At 45.1% G+C, this 6,923-nt stretch overlaps 1 protein-coding gene across 2 annotated transcripts in view; it reads right to left on the reverse strand.

Moving 5' to 3' along the window:
- FHL1 (four and a half LIM domains 1) overlaps window positions 1-6,646 on the reverse strand; it is a 60,890-nt gene extending 54,244 nt beyond the window's left edge. Inside the window, exon 1 of one of the 2 annotated variants that reach the window (XM_081222572.1) lies at window positions 6,600-6,646. The gene's annotated coding sequence lies outside the window, so the exon portion shown is untranslated. Of the gene's footprint in view, window positions 1-6,382; window positions 6,402-6,599 lie in introns of those variants that run through there. The other variant, XM_081222573.1, reaches the window with a different exon arrangement.
- Window positions 6,647-6,923: the final 277 nt, after the last annotated feature.

A 6,923-nucleotide genomic window follows, 5' to 3' on the forward strand; every position in this document is an offset into this window, starting at 1 on the left:
TAAAGCAAATAATATGATAAATTTCTGCAAACAACTGTTTTGATCATTTTCTGAAATTAGGAAAAACTTGGACTTTTTGGTATCCTTCAGTATATAGTTAATATACTTTCACCATAATAACTTGTTCTTTTGAGGGACAAGCCAACAAAAAGTTCTGGCTGTGAAGAGTTTTTAATTAGGAGATCAAAACTTACCTACCTATGGAGGACCTAAAACTTCAAGTTGGAACTCTGACATTAACACATCATATGACCTTGGATCAGGTGCTTGGCCCCTTTAAGCCTCAGTTTTCTCATCTCTAAAACAAAGCGGGGGGGGGGTCTTGACAGACCCTTCTAGCCCTGAAATTCTACTACTCAACTTGGAGGAGGAAGAATTTTAAGGAGCTTACACGAGGAGGCCACATGATCATTCTCTAACTCTCAGGTGGCGTTCCCATTTCACTCTTCATGACCATGACTTCTATCTAGAGATGCAACAGTAATTCAGAGGATCTTTTGGTAAAATTTTTAAAAAACCTTAGACTACACTTATAAGTTGGAGATTCTGCAATGGACTTGAGTCCACCATGAAAAAAATCACTGCATTTAACAAAGAAATACAAAACATTGTCACTAACTTCTGGGTGGTGGATTATAACTGATTTTTATTTTTAGGCTTGTCTGTATCTTCTAAATTTCCCTACAATGAAAAAGTACCACTCTTATCATTTAAAAATAGATTTTCAAAAGGATTAGTGCATTCTTGCAAGTTCTACCAGATCTCTCAAGTCTACTCTAAAATCATGGGGGGGGTATGAAATCAGACAGTATCACAATGTGTGTCTGCACACAGTGGTTGATTACCCAAGTGGCTGGCTGCTGTAGTCAGAATCAGGACATTATTATTATAATCAGAATCTATGGCTCACAGTCCTACGTGGAAATCAAAACATACGTTTTATCTAAATAACTTTTTTTTTCCAGCATCCTGGCCCTTGAGAAGCATGGTTAAAATTCCTTTCCAGTTTAAAGTAAATGAAATGAAACATGAGGTACTTCTTCTACCCACAAAAAAAAAAAAAAAAAAAAAAAAAAGCTTTCCAGACAAAATATGGTTGCCATTGGGCTGGGTTGTTTTTTTTTCCCTCTTGCTATGCTCTAAAACACAACACATCAAAAGTTAAAATAAATATTTAGCTGTCAAAACAAAACACACCCCCCATATGGAAAACACAAATATGAATTTGATGACGCTTGTTATAAAAACAACGTCCACAGCAAAAACAAATGTTTAAATTGTGTACAAAGACTACAAAACTAAATGCTATCATTGTTAAGTTCTATACGACAGTCCAAAAAAGGTTGAAGGTAAGCTGCGGAAAGGATATAAACACAATTAGGTAACTTCCAGCTTCACCACCATAAAAAGTAAAATTTTCAAGGAAGATAGACAATAAAGTTCCCCAAAATGACAACTGCAGGCTCAGTGCAGGCGGATCTCTAGAACAAACTTCATGTTCAACTGAATTCTCCTCAGTTGAGGAAGGTATAGCATAATAGTTCACCTCTCCATTCTCCACCTGGATGTGATCTGTGTCTACAACACATTACCTCCGAAACGACTTTTTACCCAGGACCAGTCACTCACCTCTCTGCAGCAGAGTCCTCGCCTCACTCCCCTTCAGCAACCCCAAGCTCCAGACCAGGTAGCAAGGGACAGTGGCTTAGTCACAGGACTGAAGTTCAAATCCCAACTCTGCCGCTTATGAGTTGTGCAATCTTAGACAAGTTACTTAACTAACCTCATCTGTGAAATGTGCATCATAACCACTTTGCAGAGTTCCTCTGAGGATCAAATTACACAATGGGTGTAAATTCAACCCACATATTTTCTAGAACTAGAGTAGGCCTTCGAGTAGCCTTCGAGTAACCAGTTCCCTTTCGCCTCCTACTCCAGGCCACTTACTCCAAGTATGATCAAGTTTAACGTTCATGGTTTTAATTACTCTCCAGCAAACTCAATGGTATATATAGCACATGTAGTAATTTTAATTTTGTTAAGACTTTGAATAGAGCACACCACAAGGGAGACAGTACGACGTTGTGCTCAAAACCATGAACTTCTGAGGAGTAAGACAATCCTAATTTTGATGTCTCCTAACCGCGCCCAGCTGTGCAACCGAGGGCAAATTACTTTACCTCTCTGAACCTGGTTCTTAATTTAAAAAATGAAGAGACTAGACAATGTATACAAGTGCCTGGCACAGAGCTAAGTACCAGGCACAGAGCTAAGTACCATAAATGGTAGCTTCTATTGGTCTTCATGATTTGGGTCGATGCTCAGGTACTAGTCACTTTAAAGACTAGTAAAATAAGCTTAGCCAACAACTCAGTCACATCAAGACACTTTTAGTGTTCTCTACTCTCCTGAAGTTAAGTTCTACTGAATTTCATAGAGGAAATTACATCAACCTTAGCACTACTGACAATTTGGGTCAGATGATTCTCCATTGCGGGGGACTGCCCCTTGCACCCTAGAATGTTTAAGCCCCTTGCCTGACCTCTACCCACTAGACACACCCCAAGCTGTGACTGCCAAAACTGTCTCCAGACATTGTTCAATGTCTCCTAGGGGACAAAACTGCCCCAGTTAAAAACCACTCGTCTAGCACTTTCTGCAGATGGGAATTCTCAGCCACCTCGGTAGGCAGCCCTGCAGGAGGACAAAGGTTTACTCGCCCTCCCATTTAGTCTTATCTACTCCTCTGGGCTCCATCGTTCATTAGTACCTGTAATTCAAAGGTGACCATAGAAAAATATTTTTTTTGGCCCAATTTGCTGTCAGAAGCTGCTTTAAGTCACAGGAAGGAATGCTGGCCTGGTTGTCTTTTCACTACTCTATACAGTCATACAAAATGCTGAACTTTAATATCAAGGAATCTGCTATGTCCTAATTACTTTAAATAAAACGTTAAAAGGCCATTGACCTTAAGGTGACTTATAAACCATATTATTACCCAAACTGACAAAGTATGTCTTCATTGGGAAGGTGAGATGGAATTTATGCAGTGACTAATACCCTGGAAAGAAACGGTTCCCCTGTTTGCATGGCTGAAGCATGTTTACTGTACATAAAGTGCTATGTTAAAGTCCAAAAGGCTCTGGACAACTCTTGATTATTCACAACGAATTCACTGTCTATTTTTCATTTTAATAACTGCACCAGAAAGCAGGAGCCATTTCTTATCCACTGTGCATCCCGGCACCTAGCACAGAGCCTCCAACAGAGGCGGTAACTCAGTAAATGTTGGTTGAATAAATAAACGGTCATATATTCTGCTTAATTAAGTACTCTGTTGACAAAAAAAAGAAAAACTTTCTTTGCTCTCGTCCAACAGGAGCTGAAAGAAAAGATCTTTTAAGAGAAAATAATTACACTCTGCTCCCTTTTACTCCAAACCCAAACAACTGGAAAATTCAATTAACCAAAAAAATTTTGTAGGCAAAAGTTGGGGAAAGCAGCCAAACAGATAAGTCCCAAAGTTCAAGCAAGCACGAACATTTGTTCAACTCCCACAAGATTATAAAAGCCAAAGTTGCTGGCACAAGAGGGCAAGAAGGCAACCGGGAGGTGGGAAGCAGGAAAACAGGGATGGATCTGCCTCAGGAGGTTAGCTGCCATCCTTCAGTGAACAGTTTTCTTTTTTTTTAACGTCAAAACTTTAGAGGTAAGAGTCAATGTCTTACGCAAAGCCTTGACTTACAAATTACTTTTCAAATGGATATGAGCAAAAATTTAAAGAATATTTAGAAAGATATCTGATCATAGTTTTGTTAATTTTTCAAGGTTGTCTTTTTTTTCCCCTTCTCCAGTCCCACGGGGCAAACAACAGGTTCTTAAAAAGCTGCGTAAAAGACACTCCATTTACTCCTTTTGTCTAGAGAAACTTAAGGCCAACCACCATCACATGCTTTTCTCTGCAAAAGATTTCACCACTCCCAGCATTCTATTCATAAGAGAAAAAAAAAACAGTCAGATTTAAATTGTATTTTTAAAGTATTATTTTAAGATCATTGCCCAGTATATAGAATGGGTATCACATTAACATTAGAAATGGTGCAAATAATGGTGTTTAAATGCATTCTCGGGGCTTCCCTGGTGGCACAGTGGTCAAGAATCCGCTTGCCAATGCAGGGGACACGGGTTCGAGCCCTGGTCCGGGAAGATCCCACATGCGGTGGAGCAACTAAGCCCGTGCACCACAACTACTGAAGCCCGCGCCTAGAGCCCATGCTCTGCAGCAAGAGAAGCCACTGCAATTAGAAGTCCAAGCACCGCAACGAAGAGTAGTCCCCGCTCGCTGCAACTAGAGAAAGCCCGCGTGCAGCAATGAAGACCCAACACAGCCAAAACTAAATAAAATAAATAAATTTATAAAAAACAATAAATGCATTCTCATCCACCTTTGAGACCAAAACCTCCATTTCCACTTAAAACATTTCCAGTTTATCATTTACAGTGCACAAATAAATTATCATGTTTAAGTGGTCCATTAATTTGATCCATATTAAATCAGCTTCAATTTCCTGGTATCATATAAGAGGAATTTTCCCAATTTAAATCTTACACTATTTTTTAAAAGTTTCACTCAAAAATCTAGACTTGGTTAAAAAAACAAAAAAAAAAACGCTTTCCTTCTCCAAAAATTCAATATGGGAATGGTAGCCTAGAATTTCAAAAACCATATATGGTTACAGAATCCATATGGTAGTCTTAGACTATATACTTATTGGTAGATGGTTCACACAAATCATGGCGTATCTGACCAATTTCCTGTTGCATAAAGATTATATTTGCTCTGAAAAATGTTAAATAAGCACTTTTAAAGACTGAAGGTAAAGACTAGATTGGAACCTTATGTAACCAAAATGGGAAAGCACGTAGAGCATCACCACATTAAAGGCCTAAACCTTTTCAATATGTATTCTTCCTAAGCAAATATGAGCATGAGTTTCGAAAGGCAAAGCTACCATCCCAGAAGCCCTTGCTTCCTCAGTGTAAAGAATGGGGAGGGTTCTGTTCCTGGAGATGAGGTGGGGAGGGAAAGGCTTTGCAAAATTCCAAGGGGCTCATAATTTAAATGTATGCTATTCTGCAAATGTTCACATTTCCAAAGAACATAAAATTTACATTAAAACTGTCTTAATCAAGATAACGAAAGAAAATTATTCCTGCTGCTCTATAAGCTTGCGATAGATTTGATAACCCAGGAAAGAATTACAGGCAATTACAAAATGATGGCTCCAATTAGGAAATCTGGATCTATTCCAACTTCAAACCAAAGGGGGCTCAGATAATCCCAATGGAATGATTTAAATGAATATAGGAGACTTCCAGCAAAGACATACGTTAATTCTATTACTACGTCTTGTGAAAGGCAAGCAAAATGCTACAACGACGTATCTCTTGCACTTCAGGAAATTCAAAAACCAAACCTGGAGTCCCCTTAATAAACCTTGTTCTCTTCTTTTCCCAAAGGGTCTCGCTGGTACAGGGTTTTTATTGTAAAGGGCAATCAAAACAAACCTGAGAATCCCACACAGTCTCAAACGCAGAAGATAATATAGCACCGAACACGAACCACACACAATCTTTCCTTGCTGATTTCCAAACCTCCACCTAGTCCTGGACGCCTGAGAAGAGGCCGCGAGGAATGGAAGAGAAAGAGAAACTTCGAAAGCAGAAACCTCTCTCCCAGAGCCTAGAACAGACGGCACCTTGTAGGGATTTCACGCTCTTTGAGGCGGAAAGGTCACACCCTGCAGTTTTGAAAACCCACCTCCTAAGGCTCAACCCATGTTACAAAACCTTCCTCCTGCTTCTCTAGGTTTCGCTCTGGAGCTGAACCCCCCCCCTCCCCACCCCCATTCGCCAACCCCCCGCCATCCCCTTAGAGAAGAACCAGCGCGGCTCCCCCCTCCTCCCCACCACAGCATCCCCGACGAGCAAACCTTGGAAGCCCCTCACCTCCACTCCCTCCCACGCCCACCCCCTCCCGCCTCGTCGTGCGAACCGAGGCCGGTTCCCCTTCACTCCCTCTCCGTCCTCGAGGAGGAAACCGAGGGGAGCCCCCACTTCATCTTCACCCGCTCTCCCCACCCGGCCGGCTATCCTTGTTGAGAAAACCGAGAGGTGCCCCCCACCTCGCCCCCCCACTGCCCGCCATCCTTGGGCAGAAAGCCCAGGGGCCCCCTTCCCTCTCTCTCCACTCCCCACCATTCCGCAGAGGAAACCAGGGAGAGCCCCCTCCTCCCTCCCGCTTCCCCCACCTCCAGGCGCTCCCGGTCCCCTCCGCCCGCCAGCCCTGCGGCGAGAGCCCTAGGGAGGCTGAGGCACGCACCGGCGGGAGGGCAGAGGAGGGGACCCCGCGGCCGGCCATCCCGCAGCCCCCGTCCCCGGTCGGCCGGCCGAGGCCCGAGGCCCCAGATACCCGCCCCGGGGGCCAGCCCGCGACCGGCGGCGGCGGGGCAGGAGGGCAGCCGCTCCCCCGGGACACGGGCCCGCTGGGCGGGAGGCACACACGCATGCACGCACACGCGGAGAGAAAGCGGGCTTACTGCCTGGGGATGCTCGCCCGCGCGGCTGTCTCGGCGGCGGCCGCTGCCAGCACCGAGGCCAAGGCGCGGCGGTGGCGGCGGCGGCGGCGGCTGCGGACTGAGCCCCCTCGGCCGGGCGGTGGATCTAGGGCGCGGGAGGGGCGCGAGGGGAGGGGCACGCGGGGGAGGCGGGGAGGGAGGGCGCGCGCGCGCGCGGGGGCGGGGGCGGGCGCGGCTGGCCCGGGGCGGGGCGGGGCGTGCGCCAGCCGGGGCTCGGCCTGCGGGGGCTGCGGTGCGGGGCGCGCGCGCGTGCGGGAGCCGGCCAGGCCGGGGGCCGGGCGGGGG

Source organism: Mesoplodon bidens, assembly GCF_964165515.1.
Source record: "Mesoplodon bidens genome assembly, chromosome: X".
NCBI lineage: Eukaryota > Metazoa > Chordata > Mammalia > Artiodactyla > Ziphiidae > Mesoplodon > Mesoplodon bidens.